This window comes from Chiroxiphia lanceolata, chromosome Z (assembly GCF_009829145.1).
Source record: "Chiroxiphia lanceolata isolate bChiLan1 chromosome Z, bChiLan1.pri, whole genome shotgun sequence".
In the NCBI taxonomy this organism is placed as follows: Eukaryota; Metazoa; Chordata; class Aves; order Passeriformes; family Pipridae; genus Chiroxiphia; species Chiroxiphia lanceolata.
The window spans coordinates 38165536-38191522 of NC_045671.1; the positions used below are offsets into that span (position 1 = coordinate 38165536).

At 40.4% G+C, this 25987-nt stretch overlaps 2 long non-coding RNA genes across 2 annotated transcripts; one reads left to right on the forward strand and one right to left on the reverse strand.

Moving 5' to 3' along the window:
• Window positions 1-584: 584 nt before the first annotated feature.
• Window positions 585-22315, reverse strand: LOC116781151. The gene is made up of 2 exons (XR_004354783.1): window positions 22033-22315; window positions 585-1293 (listed from the first exon to the last, which is right to left on the reverse strand). It is a non-coding gene; the product is annotated as an uncharacterized LOC116781151 (long non-coding RNA).
• Window positions 22210-25609, forward strand: LOC116781150. The gene is made up of 3 exons (XR_004354782.1): window positions 22210-22398; window positions 24601-24755; window positions 25193-25609. It is a non-coding gene; the product is annotated as an uncharacterized LOC116781150 (long non-coding RNA).
• The last annotated feature ends 378 nt before the right edge of the window (window positions 25610-25987 follow it).

Here is a 25987-nt window from a genome sequence, read left to right on the forward strand (position 1 = left end):
TTGTCTTAATGGACACCATTTCATTCCAGATGAAATTTCTGCCTTTATGTTCAATCATGATACGGTGTGATCAATAGAAATTAGCTGCATAGATCTTCTTAAATCTCATCACCAGCATGTATAAAAATTAATTAGGGCAAAGCTAGGTTGTTTTCACCTGATATGAACTGATAACTCAGCAAGTTTTCAATGTCAGCTTTGAGGCCCTGTAGAGGGCCTTGGCCAGATTTCCAAACACTATCATTTGGAAGCACACAGTGCATTTTTCAGCTGGGTGAGGCTGACAGCAAGGCAAATGTCAGCAGAAATTATGAAGATGTCCAGTTGCAACCGTGGCTGTGCTGCATAGTATCTATACGTCATAGATAGCAAAATACATACAAAACCAGCATGCAAACACATAGAAAGCATGCGAAAGTGTACACTTCAAAGGCGTATGCTCTGGGTAGGCAACCAGTGTAACCAATAAGTGACTCCTGAATTTGGTAAACAAAATGAACCACAAGCGATAAATGGGGAAAAATCCACAATTTTATTTAATCACACTCAACAGTATTCAGAGTCTGTTACTATGACTCCATCCCTTTTAATTCTGACAGCCATGTTTTATTTATTATAGGCACTGACTGCAGATTTGAATGGAGGACTATTTCTGACTTTGGGAGATATAATGAGTTGCAACTGTTTCACTAAAATCATAGCCACTTGCATGGCAATTCTAATCCCAGGGAGAGGGCAGTACTTAAACCAGTGTGTGCATGCTTGTAAACAGCAAATCCAGTGCAAATTACACAGTGAAGTTTGCAGAGGGGCATAATTTGGTTCACAAGTAAATAAACAAACAACATTTGGTTCTCTCTGTGGCTACTAGTTATTATGAAAGTCCAAAACCAACAGTAATGCTTTTTATCATAAAATCATAAGGCAAGAAAAAGGATTTAGATAATAGTAAGGGTCTTAATTGTATGTTTGTAAACTTACAGGCAAGCTTTTCTTTATTTACAGCTTTAGTTTAAATACTATAACTCATATAAAGCCCATATTCTCTTTTCCCTTGTCTCCTTCCATTCCTCCCCCGGTGACATACCATCAGATAATGCTGTGCTTGCCAGAAGGGCTGAAACACATGGCAAAGTTTTACAAAAGCCATCACTCCACACTGAATTTCAACACTTGGGTCATTTACTAGGATGATAATGTGTCAAAGTACCATGGCAGTACTCCAGCACTGTCCTCATACAGTCACAAGACTTCCAATAACAGTTTCCTCCAACTTCTCCTTTAAGAAGGAACCTTAAAAAAGAGATAACAAAAAAGGTAATTTGGGTGAACAATTGTAAATTCCATCTCATATACTAAAGTAATTTCTGTCTTTTAAAGATCTTTTTACAACTGTTTACCTATGGGAAACCTAACAGATCTTTTTCACCTTCTCCAGGCCACTCTATCAGTTCAAAAGAAGATGAAATTTGTCTGGCTCATGAAAAAAAAAAAAAAAAAGGATCAAAAATTCCTTCATCTTGGCATTTTGTATAAATATTACCAGTCCCTGTTCTCTGTTAACCTGCATTTTAGGTCGAAAAAATCTTCAATTCCTTTGGAAACTTCAGTAGAACCAGAAGTTGACCATCAACTGCTGAGTGCATGTTTATTTTCCAAGTGTTTGTTGCATAGCACCTGGCTATTGACAATATGTTTCCTCTGTGATACTTTTCAACTACACAGATTTTCATAAATCAAGCACCGAGACATTCAAGAGAGCAGCATGACTTACAATGAAAGAAAGCCTCTCTGAATGTGAGCAGACTATGGAAGGTAGAAAGTTGATGTTAGTTGATATTAGATCTCAATGTTTAGTTTGATTCAAGCTGTCTTCCACAATTTAGGTGAAAACAGGTAATATTAAAGTGCCTGTGTTGGACACCAGCAGCTTAGCAATGATAAAGAAACATTTCATCTATCTGCATGATAAAAAAATGAAGGTGAAAAGATAATGACATGGGGAAAAATAAGAGAGGAAAAGTCAGAAATGGGAATAGAGGATTCATCTTCACAATCAGATTAAATAATATCAGACCATGGTGGGAACTCTTTTATCCCATCAGGCATCAAAAGTGTCTTTTTCCATTAAGGTAGTGGATGGTAGATCTTATCAAAGATTTGGAGAGGACACAGGAGTCCCATATGTTTCCAGAAGGCTCACATGTGTATTCTCAAATAATAAAAGATAGTCTCCAAGATCATCATCGCAAGTCCTATCAAAGAAAATTACTATTCATCACCTTAAGAGCAATGGCTACCCAGACAAAGGGTGATGGCTGGTATCCAGAATAATATGGTGTTTTGCATAGCTGCAAAATGCTCTTTCAGAGCTTCATCTCCTAGAAGGACTGGGAGGTACCTTCATTTTTCTGCAGGTAAATGTCTGGAAACATATGGTTGGTGGGCATGAAAGCAAGATTCGGGTGCAAATTTCATAGTCAAAGGAGAATGGTACTTTGAGTTTGCAACTCAGTAAAGCACTTTGAAATTTTACATTATTTATGATTGAAAAGTAACTCAGGGAATTTCCTATTCCTGATAAGGTAAAGGATCTGCAAAAAAAAGAGAGAACATGGCTGTCTCAGTTTGAAGAGACTGGAAAGTTTGCTAAAGAGGATGAGTTATAAGACAAACCAAACTCCTCTCTCTCAGCAATTGTAAATTCAAAATTAAGGGGCTTTAATCGAGGAAGCGTCGGAAAAAACAGAAGAAATAACAACCCTTTATTAAAAGATATATTTATGTTGGTAAGAACAGCAACAGAACACAAAAAAACCCTAGGCAATAGTCCCGTACCCAAAGAAAAAGTCCCCTTCAAACAATAGGAAAAAAAAAAACCAAACAAAAAAAGTCTGAATGAATACTTCTCTGTCTTTAGCACAGCTCTGATCACGGTCGGCAGGGGGCGCTGTTGGATCGCTGGAGGAGCAGAGCCTGCAGTGCTCTGTGTTGACCTGCAGGGGGCGCTGTTGGGCTCTGGCGGTCACCGCGCGGGAAGGGAAGGGGGGCTGGGGGGGGTTGGTCTCGGATTGCGGCAGAAGCCGAAAAGAAACAACGGGGGGGCCCTTCCCCCAATGGAAGAAGGGCAGAAGGAAAAGCAGTCCACCCGCACAGGACTCACTGTTGTTCTCAGATGATGGTGCCCCAAAGCTCCTCCTTTTCTCCCAGCAAGCACAGAGACTCTCCGATGAAAGCCCAGTAGGTCCTGGCTGGAGTCATGAGGCAGTGTGCAAGCCGACCGAAGCTGCTGGCCAGGCCTCACCAGAACAGAAAGCCAGAAAGACTGGCTTCCAGGCCCCCTCTCCAAAAATGCCCAGACACAGCCCCTGCCTCTGTCCCAGAGAGAGAACTCCCGAGTCTGATCTCTCCCCTCCCAGAAGAGCCAGCCACCCCCTCCCAAAACTCCTCCCCTCTCCCCCCAGCCTCTGATGGGCCATTCGGTAGGAATGCAGCTTGGCCAGCTAGATTCTTTTGTAAGGCTAATTGACTTTTTTTCCATTCAGACTCCATCTTTCTTACAGTGGGGGGCAGGGGGAAGAAAATTCTCCTGGATTTCTAACCTATAACCATGGCCTACATCCATGTTTTACTTGGATGACAGCATTTTCTGGGAGTAACTGATAAACAAGACAGCTAAATATGATGTGTACTTGTGGTATTTTATGCTTCCCATGGCTGATGATAACCTGGAAATTGAGAAAGCCAGCCAACCTAGACAAACAAGCAAAATTTTAGACAAAAGTAATAGAAATACTTTGCTCCACAACACTGAAATGCAAATGCCACAAGTCTGAGTTTTTTCACAGCATCCTAGATGTTGCCTACTGCCATTTTTAACTGTGTGTGAAACTCCAAAACAGTCTGAGCCCACATCACTTTATGGTAATACTTGGTCCCATCCATCTCTAACTCTGAAAACTACCAATTGCTCACTGCTGCTCCTGGCTACTTGGTGCAAGGGAAGAACCAACTTCTCTCTGATTACTCCTGGTCTTGGATCCAGGCTCTGAGTGCAGCCTGGGAGGGGCAAATGGGCTGTGAGGGGCAAATGGGCTGTGAGGGACAGATCTAGATCCAGGTTCTCATCTCATTTTCACAATTTTTTGTAACTACCAACACACACAGAGATACACATACACCCCCAAAAAACCACAAGCATAAATACAGTGGCACAACTGCAAAGAGCATCTCCTAATTATCATCAGCCAGTATGGTAACATGTGCTTTTGTTAATAGTATACTCAAAGCTATGACCTAACCACTGGGAAATTTGGGGTCTCCCTTCCTACAGGAAAGAAGATCACTTGAGCCAAGGAGGTCTGAATAGCTAATCTCAGGACAATGCTTTAAGCAAAACAATTCAGTTCTTCAAAATCATGATTTTTTCCCCCACCTCATGGCAACATCTGACCTCATGTCTGGAGGTGACAGATGAGGTGAGACAGAGCCATGAGAGAAGATCTGAGGATAGTTGCTGTCATGCTACAGCTAGCAGTCATTAACAGGCAAGTTTTACTCATAGGGAAATAAGAATTATTTCAAATCAAGAAAAATAAACACCAGAAGAATCAGTTATGCAGAGCGGCTCACATAAAATATGAATGTGATCAAGGTTTGCAAGTCTGAAGGGAATCCAACCTTGTGAGCTTACTGCAGAAGAATGCAGGCCCCAGCCCCGAGGTCTTATAAAATCGCTGAAAGGAAAGAGTAAAGTCCTTTCCAAACATAGAGAGAACATTGCATCAAGGATTGCAGCCCACAACTTTTCAGGCAGTCCTCCAGTACCAACATGCTCACTGATTGTTGCTATCTGCAGTGCTCTTTATTTGTCCACTACAGGCAGAAGACTGGAGAAGTGAAAAGTGTTCCCTGGCAAGTACTAAAGTGAGACTTCAGTATACGGAAAAGAAATCTCTCCTGGTGTTTGTTTTGGCAGGAATAGTTTCAGCAGACACTATTACAGTCCTGCCTGCTTGCAAAGCAAAGCTACAGCTCACATATTATTAAAAACTCCAGGATTGATTGCTTTCCACCCAGCAGTGTTATTGGAGCTAACAGAACGCAAGCAAACCTGTTTGGTCAGCAAAGACTTTTTTCATTAAAAGATACAATAACATTTTCTTTGAATAGAGCAAGCTGGTTGGCTAAAAGCAAGGGGGAGAACAGGGTCTCTCTGAATGACAGTGCTGGGCATCAAAGTTGAAGCCCCATATCTATCCTTTCCAGCACTGGAATTTCCAGCAGCGGCACTGCCTCATTGCCAGACCTTGCACAAGTGAGTAGGGAGCCTGGGAGAGGCAGATGATCCCAGTATACCATGCACTTCATGGTAAGGCTGCTTCAAAATGTTGCTGAACCACGGCACATCCAGGGGAGCTACAGGGGTTGAGAGTATCTTATACACTCTAACCCAGTTTTGTACCTATTAGAGTGAAGTGGCAACAGAGGCCCATGTTTCTGCAGCTTCCTAGTGGCTGGAATCTCTGGTTATCCATCCTACTTCCAGTCCTAAGTAGCAGGTCATGGATGCTGATGTAGGATACCCCAATGCAGGCCTGCCTAGTTCTTGGCAAATCTCTCTGGGATCTCACCCTGGACCTCTAAGCTTCCCCATGCTCTGATGGAGATGGGGCAGAGAAGTTTCTAGGAATGGAGGAAAGTGTCCTTTCAGTTTTGCACAAGACACCTGCCCCATGCCTCCTCTCAGACACAGGTAGCCATCTTAGGAGACAGTTTTCCCTCCAAGTCCTCCAGCATGCAGCATCCTCTGCTCATGGACTAAGCTGCTGAGCTTAGGATCCAGAAATAGGCATTCCACGTAAAGCATACAGCTCTTGTATATACCATACCATACCAGTTCTTGTATATACACTGCTACATTGCCTTTATTTCGCATCAGTTAAAATATGCCTCACTGGCCGATTATCCTGGAGTATCATACAGGGTGTAGTGTTAGTGAAACAATGACATAAAAGAATAATATTCATCACATGTGAATGAAAAAATCACAGTCTTTCTTGATCAAACTTATCACAATGTTTATTTACCAATGTCAAATACTGAAGTGCTGCCTTTCTCCTGAAACATGTTCTTCACTCTGTGGCCTTGAAGCCAGAGCATGTTGTGTTATTTTACTTTTCAATAGTCTGTAGAGCTAAAGTGAGAGTAAATAATTGGTTTCCATTAGTCAGTATATCCTCAGAGAGATCAGTCTTTCTCTTATGAATGCAAAGGTCAAAATCAGAACCAGTGACCCAGAGTTTTTTTACACTTTAGGCCTATAACTGGTAAGAACTCAAAACATCCATCTCTCACTTGTGCAAATAAAAGCCACTTCTGGAAAATGTATTTACCCATGTCTGTTCCAAACAGTTTTCTATGCAGGGATCAGATTCAGCAGTTTTTCAGACTGCATTACTGGACCATTACTTGCTTCCGAGATTTCTCCCTTTCTTGTGCACCAATAGCTGCCTCACTTTAGGAAATATTTTGCAGGTGTCACTGAAAGCCAAGATCCTCTTTCAACAGAAAGTCTGGGAGTAGCTGTATAAATCTGATAAAAACATCTCTTTGCACTCAGTGTATGCTGTGATTTACTGTCATTTTCTTGCCTATGAGAACTTCAAAAGACATAGTAAGAAAAGGCTGACTGTTTGATATTAATCATTGAACAGAACCAAATCTTTTAAAAATCATACCACTACAAAACTGTGAACTTTTTTGATGAACTAGTGGAAAAGTTGCTGAAGAGTTATTTGCATTGATGGTTTAAACTCAGTACACCTCCCAGTCCTCTATTAATAAAAAAACCCAAACCCCAAGAAAACCAAACAGAACCCAGCAAGTCAAGTGATCTCGAGTCCCTGAAGTCGAGGAACAGGGATGCAAAGACTTATAGGCATGTTAGAAACAATTATACAAGCACTACTTCAGCCCAGTATTTCTTTTTTTCCAGTACAATTACAGAGTTTCCAAATGAATACAGCAACAAAAATATTTACATATATTAGGATTCACAGAAGTACAAATTTCCTGTTCTACCTACCCACATTAAAAGTAAAACCAGACAATTTCTTTGTAGGTGGCAAATGAACTGGTTTATGCTTATACAAACCTGCTAAAATACATGTTGTAAATATTTATTTAAAAATATCAATAATTTTCATTTTTAATTGGCCCTTCCTACTCCCATGTGTTTATGCAAAGGCATTCCCTCTAAGAGAAGAAAATTTTTTTCTTTCCCACCAGTGTTCCTCCTGTAATACTTTTAATAAAAGACATGGCACCCATATGACCTCACTTCAAGCTACATAGAAGCATTTGGAAAGCTTTATGTCTTTAACTCTCCTGAGATGCAAAGAGGGGCCCACGTGAGAAAAAGAATTCTTTTTACAAATTTAAAATTAGAACGGTTTTGTACTTTAGAGAGCTAAAGAAAGCAGAGCTGTTCATTTCCATATTTCTCACTTTAAAAAAAGCCTTAAATGGATCACGTATTTTACAAAGAAGTTGGTCTGATCATAAAGTGGCTGAACCTGTAAGAATATTTCATAATACAATTAAAATAGCCAGGTTGGAAGAATATAGAGCTTTCCCCAACCAAAAATTAAACAGGGACACATCCAAGAATTTTTATTTTCCACTTCTGCATATGCCAAAACAAATAATGATAGGACACTACTAATCTTTCTTGTTGAGCTGTCCCTATTCCAGGGGAAGTGCCCCTATTCCAGTTCTCAACAAAAAAAGATGCAATTAACCTGTGCTTAATAACAACACCTTCCAATGTATGGCTCCCAGGATAGCCTATGCTGTTGTACAGTGGCACAGGGAATGAAACTGCCAGAGGCACTTTCTGGTAAATCACCGCACATCCTGACCCCAGCATGGGCTCTCCTTACACAGAGACCCTCCAAGATTAGCATACCAGAAAGACGACCAGGGCTAATCATGTCTACATCTCCTAGAGGGCTTCTTGAGGCCTTGTTTCCTGACAGGGCTTCCCAGTATTTGGATTTCTCCTTGATACTACCTCAGCCCTGCAAAGTGCCACTCATCTACATTGCCTACCTACGTGAAGATCTTCTAAATGAAATCACAATTCACAGGGAGGATGGCCACTGCTGTCACAGTGTAGATTTTTTGAGCCTTGTGCCATGATGGCACTACATATGCCCCCCATAAGGACAACTTTAGGCAAGTAGAAACCTGTACCAATTACAATAGGACTGAAAATGAAGAAATTAAATGAGAGGAGTTTATTATGGAAAGAAAATGTAGAAATTACAGCAAAGGAAGCTAGGAGGAGGGAAGAAGAATAGAGGTCAAATACCTCCATGTACCAAGCACATTCAAGATAAGGAAGTGAAGTAATACCCAAGGCGATAAGAAGAGTATGTAAACATCATAGGAAAATCAAGTCTGCTGACTCTGGACTTCCAGAAAGTATTGGTGTAACCTGGAAATGATGTATGAGAGAAGCAACCATCAGGCATGATACTTCAAGAAACAGAGAGAGCTCAGCAAATGGAATATTCCATCTTCTAGGGCAGACCTTCCTGATCTCCCTGCCAACCCAGAAGCTGCTCAGCAAAGCTCCCCTCACAAAGGTTCTCTGATGGCTTTGCTGGAAAACACAAGGCTGCCGAGCCTCTGCATACATAGGGTTGTCATGTCAGGAGTGGAGTCCCTTGTGGACACCAGCAATAAAGTACTGAGCCTGCAGCAAATTGACTGAATGCTAATCCCCATTCTGGGGCACGTTCTCAGTGCTAGATGCTTTTAAGACCTCCAGTTCATTAAGAAGAAGATTTTTTTACTCAACTTGTGCTTTTACTCTCCTTGTGCTCCAGAAGGCAGCATGTCATTGTCATGAGGACAGTTTTTGTGGGATGAAGAGAACAGGGAAAGGGTCTAGTGATGTACTGCCTGTATCAGGTAAAAAAGGACAGAGCAGGAGGAAGAACCTTCTCTCTGAAGCCTGAGTAGACACTGACTGTCACAGCACAAAGACAGTCATCTTGAGTGCTGTGGATATTGAGTCCACATTAAGACACTGCCTTACAGTACAGAAGTTGACACATCTGCATGACCATGGTCTCTCTAAAGTCCTTGGGAGATTTGCTGTGAGGGTCAAGAATTTACTGTGTCATTTCCAAATGCCCAGATTGCCTCTTCACTGTCAGGGAATGATTAATGTAGAATAACCATTACCCTTCCTAGTGTTGTCCAGAGGTTAAAAATGAAGTAAAACACAAGCCAAGCGGAGTCATCAGCCACTGAACAATACAAAAGTTTGCATAAAATTTACTCCTTGGGGCTGTGGTGTCTCAAATAGTTCTGGGTTAAGCCACAGCAAACAGACATCCCTGAATCATCATTTTTCTTAATGGCTTCCCAAGTAGCTTTATTAAACTTCTTCTACAAAATGACATATATTGCACAAGTTTTTCCAAATCTTGATACCCTTATTTCAAAAAACAGAACCTAGCATCTCTGCTGATAAAGCAAATTGAAAGCTGTGAACCTTCCTAAAAAGGAATTTCTGGGCCAATTTCTACTGTCAAAGATTTGTAGTACATTAACCGTTGCCCAGCTATGCAAACATTCTCAAAAATAATGTCAAAAGTAAAATGTTCAAAAGTATTTAGTTTTCTCTGAAGTCAATGGCCAATCTTCTAATCCTACAGCTCTCAAATATTCACTTCCCCATAATTTATTTAATCTTCTCATTTATAGATGAACAAGTTATGTGAAAAGACTCTTCACAAAACACACTGTATGTAATTTTGCAATTAACACCCCTCATCAGTATTAAATGGTCCAAACAGGCCAAATTGGGTCCAAAATCTCTTTCACTAGAAACACAGTACTCCCAAGTCTGCATTTCAAACAGTGGAGCCACTTATGTCTTTGCAGAGAAATAACTAAATATTACCCATGATGGATGATCAGTCCAGAAGGAATACAAAAGCAGACTTTTTCCTATTAACCATGTGTCATTTGTCTGTCATTCAGTATACTCCCTACTGTAACACACACAAAAACATAAGAACTTATATTTTCAATTAAAAATATTAATTACACATAACTTTTGTGATAAGATATTAAATAATTCTAGCCTGTCTGGCATGATGAATGATTGAACTTCAAACAAAAAAATTGAGTTTATCAATGCAATTATATAGTAAACTGAAGAACATAAATAGCCAGTGAAAGTTGTTCCATTTAAAGAGAAATGAGCATGCTTAAAATGGTTGAGTTTGCAGGGCATGTATTACTCCAAAATAACTTTCAGAGTCACTACAGACTACCTGCAAAATGGACAAAAGACGGGCAACAGCTTTAACATTTTGCAAAGTTTCACAAGTAAATTAAACCAACAAAAAATGCAGAGCAGCACACAGAGGAAATGAAGGAGGGAAATATTAAAGCATACCAAATGGAAAGCTGGAATTTGAAGAAAGGCAGAGAAATCCAGAAAGGGAGAAAAAAAACCCCAGTTGTCCCAATGCTATCTGAGCCAAAAAAATCCATACAGGCAGAAATCAGAATATCGAGTTGGAACGAGAAATTTCAGTAAAGACAAAACATCCAAAGCACTGTATGAAGATATGTCTCAAAAAAACCACTAGCCTCACTATTAAAAAAAAAAAAAAGTAATGAGCTCGGAATGCTGAACAACCCAAAACCAAGCCATGGGACCAAATGTAATAACAAAATCTTCCCCACTATAGAAAATCCACAACCTATACAGTGTCTTACACCAAAAAATGCTATAGATTTCATTAAAGAAGGCCTTTCTTCCCTAGGAATAACCAAACACAGGTTAAGCATCTTGAACTAAAGTAGACACATCACTCATGCAAGTCAAACAGCTGTTTAACATTGAGTTTTAACAGAAAAGAAGGCAGAACAAAGACCAAAGCATAGTAAAATTATTCAATTCACTTGTGTGAAACTGAAGAATAACTCATATCACAGTTTCCATATCTCTTAGATTATTTGCAAGGGCAGAAGGAGAAAAACAAAATGCCAGCTGAAAAAGTTTATTCATAAAATAACAAAAAAATACCCACATGGACAGCTAAGAGCACATCAGAACTTTATGGCACCAACATTCCTGCGAAGCAAATTAGACTTTACTAACTTGATTTCTACACACAGAAAAACAAAATTCCTCCAGCTGATTGGCCTTTTCCTCTGGGGAAGAAATTCATTTCAATTAATACCAATTCATCTTAAAGGGTCTCATAGTTTAACTTGTTTTTTGGAATACAGAAGATGTCTCTGTGAAAAAAACTGTTTCTCTTTTATTTGAAATCTCCCCAAATGAAATGGAGATGCAGGCAACATGTAATGTCTGGGAAGATTCCACTGAAAATTACAGGAAGAACTTGAAAGTCATCACTCTCAGTAGCAAGAGGTGAAGCTGAGCAGCCTGAAGACTTGAAGATTTCAGGAAAGGAAAGGATGGATGAAAGAAGGCAGCTGTCTCTACCATGAAGACTCTCAGTATAACATCATGCCTATGAAGATAGTCACCCTACTATGGGGAACCGGTCTTCATAAGAAATCTCTCAGCCTTTTACTTATCATTGGCATGAGCAGCCTTATTACAGACTTTCTCTAGGCAGTAATACGAGAAAAATTCCAGGGAGAAAGCAGAAAAAGAAGGAGGGTAACCCCAGAGCTCTAAGAAGCATCTCAGGGAAGCAAAGGGTTTCATTTTAAACAAACCACATTTAATAAAGCCAGATTTTCAAAAACAGATGCATAAAGACCATGTCTGAGAACTGAGATGTGTAGCCCAGTTTTCAAAAGAGTTGAGAGTCCTCTAGTAGGCATTAACACAAAAGCGGACATACTGGGTGTTCGGTCATTCAGAAATTTGATCAATGTTGGATATTCACCTAACCCTACAGGCTGGCAGATAGTTGGTATTCTGTTTAATGATACTGGTTGTCCTTTCTTGTTTCTGTATCACAATGCCAGAATAGGTAGGTTGGGTTAACTACACGTGCACAAGTACACTGCAGAGCTTGCACCTGAACATGCAGTTTATGCTTGGAAATACTTTGTGAACAGCCAAGCAACAGGACAACGATGCCAGCTCAGGCAAACACAACTCGTCTTCCTTCGGAGTATTCTGGTTTGTGCATTTGAACAAGGAAAAAAGGGGTATTGTGGACCTATCACAGCAGATAAACTTATGATTATTGCAAATACCAGCAGTGTCAAGGCTGTTATCTCTTCATATATAGGTGGGACAAGAAGCAGAGAAAAGATCCTCCACTTTCAGACACCATGGCCAGATAGTATATCAGGGCAGTTGGTCACATTGAACCTGATTGTAGAATTATCACTTTTGACTAAATTACACACACTCAGTGGCATCCCTAGGCACAGAATGGGAATGAACAGCCCTCTTCTGCAACAGTCAAGCTCATATGAACAGCCTATTAGAAATGATCCCTGGGCCTTTTGATCTGCCAAGTTTTGTCCAGGAACAGGTTGGCTAGAACCCTAGTTGGAGTGGGCAAAATCCACAGCAAGGAAGGCTCTAAGACTCTCAACACAAGCAACCCCCCTCAGTAGCTGATGCTCCAGCTGAATTTCATAGCTTAGCTATAACTACAGTCATTCTAGGTGCTCTTTGAGTAGGACAATTTGGTAAGAGCAGGTATGCATGGACACAAAAGCTCATATAGGCTGTAAAGGCAGCTTATGGCTCAGGAACAGTAAGCAAGTTCATTTGGAGTCAGACAGAATGACAATTCTTGTCCACCTTCATCAGTAATAAGAGAAACCTACAGACACTTCAGTTGCCTCTTTGTACTCTCTCCCTTTTGGCCTTATCCTTAAAAAATCTTCTTAATACTTTTGAGAAAAAAATGTCTAGTGTTACAGGCAAGTCAAAGACTCTCCTGAAGGAAATCTGTCTTGATCATAATCTGTGGCACAAAATCATGCTGAACATATTATTCACATCAATCAAAGACATCATTAAAACTAGAAATAACAGCATGGTCAACAAAGTATTCTCATTTGCTGCTGATAAAAAGTGTGTGTTACATGGTAGCAAAAAGGTAGAGCATAACAGTGATTAAAAATAAAAAGGACTCAAACTTGTGCAAATGGGCTTTGATGACTGGAAAATCCCCGTTTCATACTGAAAAATGCTCCCTGCACTGAGCCCACAACCTAACATCCAGGGTAAATACTGTCTGAAGTAAATCATCTTTTAGGATGCTCCATCTGCCCAAGACTACAAACAGTGCTCTCAGCTCTCTTCCTAATACTAATGACTGTTATGCAGACTGCCCTGAGCACACATTGGCAATGGCACATGTGAGAGATAGAGGTAGTTCTCCACTAACGACACAAGGATGTCTCATTTATTATTTGTTAATCAACTTGTAGGGAAAGATTTGGAATCCCACACAGTTTCCACAGCTCTCTATAGATATTCCTCAGGAGAATGAATAGTAGACATGGTACCATATTTTCCTTCTCAGGGTCTGTGCCTCTATGATATGTGGTATACTTTTTTCGAAGTCAGGTAAGAGATTTGTTAGAGATAAAGGGATAGATGTATCAAGCAGACTTGTAAAGATGATTCATGAGAATGTTTTCAAATGTCAATCCAAGTTGACAAAGAGAGAAATAACTCTCACAAATGCATTTTCTCTGCCTGAACTTTGTAAATAAGATTTTAGCCCTGTTGTTCTGTGAGTACACTCACCACACATAAACATGCTTAATATTGTCACTACAATCAATTCTATTCTATTTCAATATTTATCAGCATTTAAATTGTCATCTAATTCCAAACTACTTTGTTTTTATGATTGATATTGATAAAGCAGGCAGAAAAAATACTACAGGCTCTCCAGCAATCTGCTTGCGTTGGTAGGGCTTCCAGTACAGGAGAAACTCTTCTCGAGTCATTGAGATCTGTGACCCAGCCATTGTCAGAGATTCCAGTTTTTTAATTCCATGATAAGGAAGGCTTTCAGACTATTAAACACACTCTAAGAGTTGTCAAACATTTGTGCTGGAAGACGGTTGCTCTGGACTACACGACCTCCTCCAGCAACATTAAAAACCTTAGTTTCCTCACACAGACGAAGCCACTCTGACCCCTTTCAATCTAAGCCTAGGCTTCACAACCCACACTTTTTGTACAACCAGAAATGCAAACCTCTTCTGATATTGGAAGTTAAACCTCAGTAATCAATATGGAGTTAGAGGGAAGCAGGAGACCACTTCCAAAATAAACTAATATTTATTGGCTCTTTGGATACTAAAAGTCAACTCTGGAGTCAGCTGCCCGACATTTCCAAAATCTGAAGCATGTCCTAGGTGTCCATTCAGTTGAGCCATGGTATTCACTGGTGATTGAGAAAATCAGAATGCAAAGATTATATGAATTTAGACATAATCTCTTTTATCATACCCACCTCAATGAAGGGTCATCAAATTGCAAGAAACAAAAGAAGATTCAGATTATAATCATTACCATTGAAGCGAAACACCATGAGTCTAACTGCCTGCCTGAGAGGCCAATTTGCACATGGCCACGAGAGTGCGGCAATGCAGGAGTCTGGCCCTACATATAATAACAACAACAACAAAACACCAAAAAAATGTTTCTTTTCTATCAAACAGATAAATATTTTGGATATCAAAACTGATAAGACCTACAGAAACATCTTTAACCATAAGTATATTGTTCTATGACATACTGCAGCCATACCCCATATCCACAAAAGCCTAAAGATTGCTTCAAAGAGAAGAGATTCAAAAATGATGAGGTGAACAAAGGCAATGGTTGCTTAGCTGAGTACCCCTTGCCCATAAGCTACCCTCCCCTGCATGTTGGAGATGATGGTGGTGCAGCACTGAAAAGTAAAAAGGACCTATCTCCTATTTGTGACATGTATTCCTTATATTAAAAAATCTTGTCTCCTGTGAAAGCCTGGGGAAAGATGACCTCTCATTGATCTACTCAGTTGCCCACTATTAAGTGGCTTTTCTCCAGCTGCAGCTTTTGCCTTGCTCTTTATCTCCTCTCGCAGAGCCTTTCTACTTAGAAGAACCCAGTCTCCAGGTTTGGTTGGATTATTGACAAATTATCCACCACACTGGGAGGAGTTGATGAATGAATAGGATCATATTCACTCATGTATAAGATCTTATGAGTGAAGAAACAGTACTCAAAATCTGTATCTTAAATCGTCCTTAAACTGGCTTGCATTCTTAACTGACTTAAGCATTTATACACACACACAACAGACAGAATGCACCATGGTAAGGACTTTAGCAGTAAATGACTACATTCATAACTCGATAGGTCTTTGCTCTGCTTGATCTAGTAAAATAATCAGATTTGGATATTTGCCTGTGCAGAATCCAGAGACAAATGCTTTACTGTCATCTCTGTTACCAAGGCACAGCTGTCAGGGATTCAGCTTCTGAATAACATCATCTAGAAGAATGAATTTATATGCCCACTGTTGCCATAAGTACCCCATTTAACCTTTCCTGTGCAGAATGTAGCACTTTATATAGCAATGATTTTAGTCAACAACTGGGCTATGGGTTAGCATAGATATGCATTTACTCATCTTTTAGACTTTTCCCCATTGGGCTAGAAAGTCACAAATGCCTATGTCATTAATGTTTTTGACAAAGCCAAGATACTATGGCATTTTTCTTATTTCTATCAATATAAAACATTTCCTTAGAACTGCAAAGGGACATGGTACATTACAGTCCTAGAAAAAAACCTGTTCTCTGCTCTGGGAGAACTAGAAATTGAAGTCATGCACGAAACATTTTGACAAGTATTGGACAACTTCTCAGAGCACTCCAGAAACTCTGTTTATCAGTTCTCTGATTACTTCTTTAAACATCTTCTCAGGCAGCAGCAAGACTTAATTCAAGACTCAGAGACCACATTCATCTCTACAGCAAAGTCTTCCTATGTCTGTGGCTTTCAGTCATCAGAACAAAGTCACACATCCTCTGGTCATGAAATAATAGTTTCAGGATCATGTGAGTACATGCTATCCAACTACACTGGAGCACCCATCTCAGTCTTATGTATTTTAGATTTTAAGATTCTTCTCCTCAGTTCTACCCTTCTGGTACCAGAAGACTAACCTATAATATGGAAGACAAACAATTGGGCTACTTCTTTCCTATTTATTTTCAGAATCTAAGTTTTTGCTTTTGACTTACAGGATGGATTCTTCAGACTATGAAATGGCTGCCAAATTTAACATGAATGGCATTTAGCTGGCAAAGAGTGTATTACTGCCAAATGCCTAACACACTGGGCATATTGTATTTATACCATCTGTGAGAGTAAACAGTGACAGGAAATAACCACAAACAGGTGTTAATGTTAGCCCCTTAAGGGTCATTAATGAAGTATGGCAACTGACAGCATTGAAAGAGCCCACACACAAGTCCTGACAACTGGAGAAAGTGGGATTCCAGGGACTGTAAGAGTGTATTAATTTGTCACACATGAAAAATCTGTTCTTGATTGCATCTCCTCTACATGACCTCCTTTATCCTCTTGCCATACGACATCCTTCAGCTGAGCTCCTGTTGAATACTCCTTCCTTTTTCCTTTTTAGACACCAAGCTCTATCCTTACCCCAGCCAGCCAAGACAAACACAGTCCTGAAACACTGATCTTTCTCGGAAGCCTATCATCCTCTGAAGACAACTGCATGCTTTCATGCCTTCTTCAGAAAAGAAATACTGTCTCAATTCCCCTTTAGACATTCTCAGAGACATTTCCACCTTCGCTAAAATAAAAGGCCTCTGGCTTCTACAAAGTGTGACCCAAATCGTACATCAGTATTTCCCCAGTGCATCTCCAAGGCTAATTCCCCTGTCTCAGAAGAGACCTGAAAAAGGATGTGTGACAGTGACACCACCTGCCTCTACAACAGTATCATACAAATCCAGAGTAGAGAAGGTCCAGACTACCACAGGGGAATGCAATGGGTACTATGAGACAGTCTCATAGGTGAATTGAGCCTGATTAACATAACTAATCAAATTCTTCTGAAAACTTCAAAGCAGAATATATGGAGTATTGCCCTTCATCTTCACAGAAGCTTACTAGATTTCCAAAGCAAATGTTAATACTTAGGCAAAGTCATCAAAAAAAAAAAAATTAACATTTTATAATAAACTATGAAGCAAAACAGACTAATCTCCACCCAGTTCCCTACTCTCTGTCCCATCCTATGCAAAAAGATGAACTTTCCCAAAACGACTCTGTTTTTAGACAAACATTACCTGGCTAATATGAAGTGTTAATGCTGCCTCAAGGGAACCTGAGAGACAGAAAAGACACACAAGGAAGGAGAGGCCATGGAGCCTTTCTCTTTAGAAGGTGGACACTAAACCATGATTTTCACATCGCAAAAAACTTCAGACTCTCTCTAATTCAAGTCACTAGTGTTACAAAGAATACTGGTGGGCATGTGAATTTAGCCATTCACTAATAACAAAGCCTAACTGCTGAATAGATTAAATGTTTCCAAAGATACTCTCATTGATTCTGGCTAGAATTTAGGAATGGGAAAGAACAATATTTTAAAGGCCAGAAAATAGTTTCCTTTCTTTACATCTTTGTTAAAAGACTACATGAAATACAGTTATAGATACACTTACCAATTCAAGAGGTGACCATAAAATTAAGAAATGTAACAACTGCTAAGAGAGAATTACCGTCACTGTTTAACTCTGCACAGCTGTGTACAATACTCCCCACCTGCAATCCTGGGGTTTTTTCCACCAGTATGTGTCAGAGCCCTGCAGGATCAGAGATGCAGCCATGCCAAATTCCATTTTGAAAGAAAAGAAAGTAAAAACAGTTGGAATGTATTTGGGCTTATTCAGGGGAGTCAATGGAGTTGTGTCTGCAAAGACCGTACCCCCAGGAACTGGCCAGTGCCAAATACCTTGTTGTCACTTGAACTGAAACAGATGCACACTTTTTTGCACTGGTCATTTTCTAAACCTAGGTACTTACAAAAATTAGGTCCTTACCTTTCTGTAAAATTGCAGTTCACCTTTCAGTTCTCCATGAATTATAACCAGAGAGGAAAGGAAACAAAATGGAATTTAAAGGATATTGGATAAACATTTAAAGGGAGAAACCTGCTCAAATTTCACTATTCCTTTAGTTCTGATACTTCCTTTACTTCCACTTCAAACAGGATGATAATTATATTGTATCACTACTTTGGTTTTCTTCAGTTAATCCTACAACCTCTTCTTCATCTCTCAACCTACATTAAACTAAGGAAAAACAAACACTCTGCAGTATAAAACTTCAGATAGAAGCTAAGAATACTAAGGTTGTTGAAACTTGGCCCCTTTGTGCATATGCTATTCTGCTGTTTTAAAGTACATGCATGCATTCTGTTTTTCCAAACAGCCTCTGCAAAATTCTGGGAAGAGGAAAGAAAGTTTGGGAATGTAGGAAAGCTATCCAATAAATAAAGCTGCTCTCTTCAGAATCCCTGAATTATCTGTTGTAGAATCTGGAAGATTCATAGAAAATAAGGCAAGAGGAAGAATCACTAATCTGTAGTGCTTAACTTTGGAGTGTTATATTTCTTTTAATGTTATTAACTTCGCTCTTTTGCTGCAAAAATAGAATACCAGACCACATAGATTCTAATTCTGGGCTAAAAGAGCACTTGATTACGCACATGAATTGTTAACCTTAAACTAGATAAATCAGTGGAAGAAAATGCAAAACATATTTTGCCCGTGTATTTCAAGGTTGTTTTCTGGCCATGAAGAAAGGCAGAGATTGGAAATCCCACATTCAGCTCTTAAGTTCTGGCAGAAAGCATTTTCTGCCTGGGGAAATGGTCCTCCAACAAGCTCTTTATGCTGCTTTGAACAATAGTGGTGAGAGCTTTTCTGCCCCAGTCTACTACCTGTTCTAGTATCTAATCTGGAAGAGGCCCTCCACATATCCAGTGAGAGCAAGTACTGAACAATGCTCATCTTGGAAGTAAGCACAGTCTGCCATTTTGTGGGCCTGGTACTGGTATACAGGGCAGCTGAAAAGAAGTGACAGAGGATGCAGCACCCTCATTGCAAGTTGAAATCTCTAGGCTAAATTTAGCCCTGGGCTCTGAAAAAGGTTTTATTGAAAAACCAGGAGTTTAAGGGCATCAGAACCAAAATATTCTCTTATTCTCACAGAGTTACACTGTCAAGGCAGAATTTAGGTAAGAGCATGTGGTGGCATATGTAGAGGAATTTGACCCAGTATCAACTGTGTTATTTCTGCACAGTCAGGAAGTAGAGAACAGAGAACAGCAATGACTATCACATACAACTTTGGCGAGCAAGAGGTGTTACCCTGGCTTCTGCACTTGGCTTCCCTGCGTGCAGAACCTCACACTGAAGGAAGCCCTTCCAGACTGCAGAGTCCCCAGCTGTCATCTAAAACCCTCAGGTCACGTCATTTCATACACTGAGCAACAAAAGACACGACAAGGACAGACAGACCTCTCCAGTCCTGCACTGTGTCGAAGAACACTAACTTCACTTATAAACAACAATAATATGACATAAGCATGGTGGAAAAAAACAAAAACTGATCTGGATACATGGAATTGCAATTAGAAAAGAACCATTATTTTTCAGAGAGACTGAGTGCATGGAGAAGTAAAGTATTTTGTTTAAATTCTGTCCTTAGTTACAATGCCACCTGGACAAAAGTTTAGCTAAATTAAACAGTCTTAAGACATTTCTATATTCTGCTGCAGTACATCCAGAATACACCAACAGCACCACTCTGTGGATTAACAGTGAATGTTCTGTAAACTCACAAGTTGGCTTCCCAAGCCTCAGACCAATCATACTAAAGAAAAATACAAATACATTTTTAAATATATTCTTAAATTAGACTAAATTACTGTATTAGTGGGATAAACCTGGCACCACCAGAATTTAATGAACTACCTTACCTTTACAGTAGTATAATTGAGAATATAAATTGGCTTGCTTAGTTCATGTAGGTAGTATGCCTTCTAGTCGTTCACATAACTTAGTATCAGTGAGAGAGGCTGCATGTGCTGAATTCATAACAGATGCTATACACTGCACCAAAATGAGAACTTGACTCTCTGAATCACATCCTAGATTTACACTTGTAGCTCTCATTAGTGGTAGCTGCAGCACAATCCCCGAGAGGTAGATCAAAGTACTATAATTTAAATACTTTAGCTAATCTTCAACTTAATTCCTTGAGTCTGCAAAAATGGCCTAGAAGGAGCTTTGCTTCCTTCTCTGGGAAGAAATCAGGGCTGAGGTAGGGAGAAGAAACTGCAACATGAGCAACTACAAAATTTTCCATGCAGACTGACTGTCCCCCAATTGGACACTTCAGCCTGACAGTCAGCTGCCAATTCAATATTGAGTTGAGCTGCAGATGTCAGCCAGTAATCCCTGATGGAGCTCAGTGGGATATAAGAAATATCTCCTACTTTGCCATCTCCAGCTACAGCAGCTTCAAGTGGTGAGTCCACACACCAAGTGGTGGTGTGGCAGATCACTGCAGGACTGCATGCTGGCCTCCTGCAGTCCTTGTGAATCCCATGGAGGCTTTCACACATAAAAAAGGGGGTGGTTACAGGCATTACAAGGCCGTGCTTTTGCACATAAATCTTACCACTTGTGCCATGCAAAACTCAAGTTCATAGAATCGTAGAATATCCTGAGTTGGAAGGGACTCACAAGGATCATCGAGTCCAACTCCTGGCCCTACACAGGACAGCCACAAGAGTCACACCATGTGCCCAAAAGCATTGTCCAAATGCTTCTTGTACTCCATCAGGCTTGGTGCTGTGACCACTTCCCTGGGGAATTACCAGCCATGCTCTGGGTGTAGAACCTTTTTCTACTATCCAGTCTAAATCTCCTCTGACGCAGCTTCATGCTATTCCCTTGGGTTGTGTTGCTGGTCACCAGAGCAGTTCAAGTCCTTTGAGAAACCAGGGCAAAAATAAGGGTTCTTGAGGATCTCAAAATTCCTGTTATCAAGTGCAAGGTATAGTCATATCATTTGAGGAGCAGTTACCTTCTGAGGTCCCAAAATCATAGATAAAAATGACAAGATGGAAAAGCCGTTGTACCACTAGGTTGTATGTGGCATATTAATTTCTGTCTGTAAGTCTGAAGGAAATAGGAAAACAAACAAACAAAACACCCCAAACCATGTTTGAGTCTAGTTTCGGTTTGGATGAGAGTGGCCACCTGTATTTCAGCTTGTCTCTGCTCCTCCAATACAAAAGCATCCAACACATAAGCATCTCTCCTGCTGTTATGTATCTGAAAGCTTGGGCGTTATATTAGAGACAATATGCCTTTCTTTGACTGAGTGGACGCACGGAATATGAATAACTCATCAAGGTTAGCATTTTTATCAGTCAAGCAGATAATTCTGCTACCTGGTCTGTTTACTATTTTCCAAAGTGTAAATACAAGGCTCAACTTTCAGGAAAACCTGAAGGCAGCATCTTTTACATTGGAATAGAGTGGACTTTTTTCTGCTCCAAGATGCACTACAGTGCAAAGGCAGTGTACAGCCCCCACCACTGCCAAGGGAGCAGTTTGAGAGCACACGTGTTTTTTAGAGGCCGGGCCAAACTCGGTCACCGATTCTGAGCCGGTACTTGGTTGAAATTGTTAATAACTATTCTCTCGGCTGCGCCTTTCCCCGACACAAACGAGATTCCCCAGCTGGCTCTGCCACCCGCTGCTCCGGGTGGAGAGGGGGGGAAGACTGCAATGGCCGCATGTCCCTGCTCTCCCCCCTTCGCGCCCCTCCGCATTGAGGTGGGTGCTTGGCAGCTACTCAGCTCCCCCCTTCACGTCAACGCAGTCTACATCCGGGCCGGGAGGGTCCGTGGGCGCCCATGCAAGGACAACTCCCACCCTCCTCGCAGCTCGCCCGTCGCCATTCTAAGGCCCCTGAGGAGCTGAGGAAAGCCGCCGCCGCGCCCTCGCCCTCACAGGGAGAGCGGAAGCGTCACCGGCTGTGATGGCCGGCTTTTTGTTCCCGCGTTGTGTCATGGTTGTTAAAATTAAAGAGTTGTTTCTTGTAGTGGAGCCTCTCCTGAGTCAGTGGCTGGTCTGAAAGCAGCAGTGAGCTCCTCACGGCAGGTTGCCTGAGGAGGGCAGCACACCCTTCCCAAGTGCTGCTGTCGTCTTTGCCGTTCCCTTCAGGTTTTGCCGTTTCTTAATAAAACAGTCACCAAGAGGAAGAGCACAGGGAAGTAGCAGCTTTCTGAATTTCTCCATGTAAATGACTCTCTAGGTTATTTTCTGGGTCTCCTTTGAACTCCTGGTTCAAGATCAGAACAAGATCAGTACTATTCGGTTTCAAGACAGAAAAAAAAAATGTACAAATGTAGCCGGATGCTATTTACCTTTTTGTCCTTCCATGAAATGGACAACTCAAAACTGAACATATGTTTCTGCATATTTGTTGTAATACAGCAATGTGTACAGTTATGTTTGGAGATATCTGTGAAGCACAGTGCTGCAGAGGGCCCCCCCAAGCTCCTGAGGTAAATGGATTTTTTTAAGGGGGCTTCCTCATATTGACAAGCAATTTTTCATTAACTTGGCCAACTCTAAATGCAGTGGCTAGCTGTTCTTTGGTATCTAAGGAAGGAGGGCTAATAAATCTGTGAAACTCGTCTAAGATTTTTTTTTCCTGGGGAGTTTTAGGCTCTTTACATATATATATGTACACATATCTGAGTTGCAAACTTAATGAATTATGACTCCTGAACTTAACATTGCTAATAAAGTTTGACATCTCTTAGCCATTAGCAAAGTACCTCTTGCGCTTAACAAATACCTGGAAATACAATTTCCTTTTAACACACAACTTACAATGCCTGGGCTAGAAATGTTGAGCAGGCTGTATAAAGATCAGTTTCGGTGAATGACTGAATCAAGTCATCTTGAAAACTCATCTGTGATTTCCTACTCATATCCCTCTTCTGTTATCTTGCCTTAGTGTTCAAGTTCCTCCTTTGCTTTCAGTATCGTAACCCCAAGTGTATTCTATGCAGCTTTCCACACCACCGTTTCCTTACAGCTGCTAATTAAAGATCCCTCTGAATAAAGCCCTCTGCTTGAACAGTTGGAGTGCCCCTCTGAAAGGCCCCTTTTGTGGGAGACCATCTTATGGATCACAACAAAGACAAGGCACTGCAGAAAAGAAACTCTTTTACTTTGTAGCCACTTCTCTGTCTCAAATTAATTAGCACTACTCTGTTTTCAAGTGTAATAACACTCTGGAGAGGTGAATGGAACCTTTCAGGAAGTAAACTACAGCACACCCTCCCACCAGCCTTGAGCAACAAAGCAGACTATAAAGAGTGGTCATAAGAGGTGATAGCTGATTAGGAGTGAGGTGGAACTCAGGTGACTGGGACTGTAATTCACACACACCACACACACCCCAACCTCCTAAAGTATTAGCATTTCTATTACACCCGATTAAAAAAGAGGCCCAGACTGATCCTCACGTTGGCAATTTGTAAACAAAATAAAATTAAAGTTATTTTGCCTGAAAAAATCCCACATTCTAATCCATGTGTTTTCTTGACTTGATAATCACTTCCTGATGACTGTTTCTTGTCCTACCTGTGCTTAAAATTTACCCTGTATCCCTGGACACCTTAGCATGTGAACATATGTATCACTAGTGAAGAGGCTACATTCATCTGAGTCCATATGCTCGTGTCCATATTAGAGCTGCTGAATTTTCTCCATGAATTAAATGCTCTTCAAAACAGTGCTACAGCAGTGTACAGTCAGAACCTATACTGAAAGACTGCCAAAATCCAAGGCCTACATCCATAGGGTTGTACAGGTCAATACTTTATGCTTGTGGGATAAGCGTCATAGAGACAAGTTGCCCTGAAGATACCCCAGCTTCTCTGACGAGCATTCACCCATGAAGCAGCTCTTTTGGAACCCTCCTGAGAACAATTCTCTTCTTTCTGTTACCATCATTCTTCATGTCTTGCTCACAGAAGTTAACGTGTGTATAGCACAGTGAGTACTGCAGCTTTCATTCATACCAAAGGCAATCATCTCTGTATTCTCTTTGAGTAAATCTCCAGAGATGCATAAATTCACCATAATTTGCATTTGCTCATGAACAGCATCCCTGTAGGGTTATTGAAATTGCATGTTGTGTTATTTGAATCGTTTTAGCTTAGCTGAAGGCCACAAAACCTGAAGGGTGGTTTGTTATTGGTTCTTGGCCTTCCTGCCTTGTGTCAAATTTTCCTGTTAAATATATGAATGTGAAACAACTATTGGCTACAAGTGAATTATACTTCTCATACTCAGATCTAACAAAGAAAAGGAATTGACCTATGCATTTTGTTGTCATGTCCTCCATGTATATGTAACCTTTTGGACAGGAAAATTCATGCATGTGGATTATAAACTCCTCTGAGGCTTTGTTTTTATTTTCAGTGTGAGTACCTGTGCTGCAGTGATTTGATTTGAGCATATGACTGCAGGATATTATTTCATATCATTCAAGTCAAGGGGGATCCTGGAGAAAATTCAATTGCAATAGGACCAGTCTTTGAAGAATGTCACTCTCCGTGTAAGGTGACAGAAAACAGGTATGTTTTTATGGTCACAAGTAAACAGTGCAGCTGGTCAGTTTGCATAGTGAATGCTCACTCTGTCCCCACTGATGGCAAACAACCTCACTGGCAGAAACCAACCTGGATCTTTTTTTTCCCTCAGAAAATTAACAGGAAAATAATAAGCCTGCTGTGAGACAATCTATAGAGAATGAGAATAGTGAAGCATATCATATTAATTATTCAATATAAACTGTTCACTCTGCTCTTCCAGGAGGCACTGTCTTCTCCTACTCCTTTTTTGTTCAGCCTGCATCTGCCTAAAGTTCTTACTGGACAATGTTGCAACTCACCCCAGTGAAACATTTTCCAGCCACCCCTGTTTGTTGCATTCATGATTTAGTATTCAGCATACTCAGTTCTGCCTTTTTTTTTTTTTTTTTTTTTTTTTTTTTTTTTTTGTGCTTGTCTAGTGTCTATGAAGGCAAGATGCTGAGAAATGTGGAAAATAGAGGAGCACAACTGCGGGGAGTGAAGAGCGGCGTGGAGCTGCTTCAGCTGTGGCAAGATGCAGCTGGCAAAGAGTCATGGAGCCTGATCAAGCAGTCCATTCAACTCGTACATGTGTCCCAAGAACTTCAGGGGGATAGCCTTTGTGATTTTTTTTTTCACATAATTAAGATTGTATTGGGTTCTTAAACCTTTGTATAATTCAACAAAGAAAAAAATTAAAAGTTCGTTAAATCCCCTGCATTAAAAGAAATCCTGCAACCTAGCTGTTTACTTCAAAAAGCTCTTTGTAGTGCCTGATGCTCATGTTTTGTAAGTGTTCCTGAAGACCATTATTCATCAGCAAAGAGTTCAGCACAGTCAAATGAGAGACTCACGGTTTGGAACTGTATTTCTGAAAAATCTTGCATGTCCATTTCTTCCCTTGGCCAATTAATATAACTGACCCAGACATCTCTCTGTTGCTGCCTGTTCTTGCCTCCTTACCCTTATCATGCATAATGTGAAACAGTATACGAGCTGACAACAAATCTAGATGTTTATGTCTTCAGTAGCATTATTTAAATGAGCTACTCTGACCAAGAGACTTCTGTTTGTCTTCCAGGGACAGATATTTCCATGCTCTTACTGCACTTCATGCTGCAATTTCATGGTTCTATTTCTAAAAATAATTTGCTTTAATTTCTCTCTGTGAAGCCAGTCTAAGGCCTCAGTTGTAAGTTTGCGTGTTGCAAGAGAAACTCTGCCTTGATTTTGAT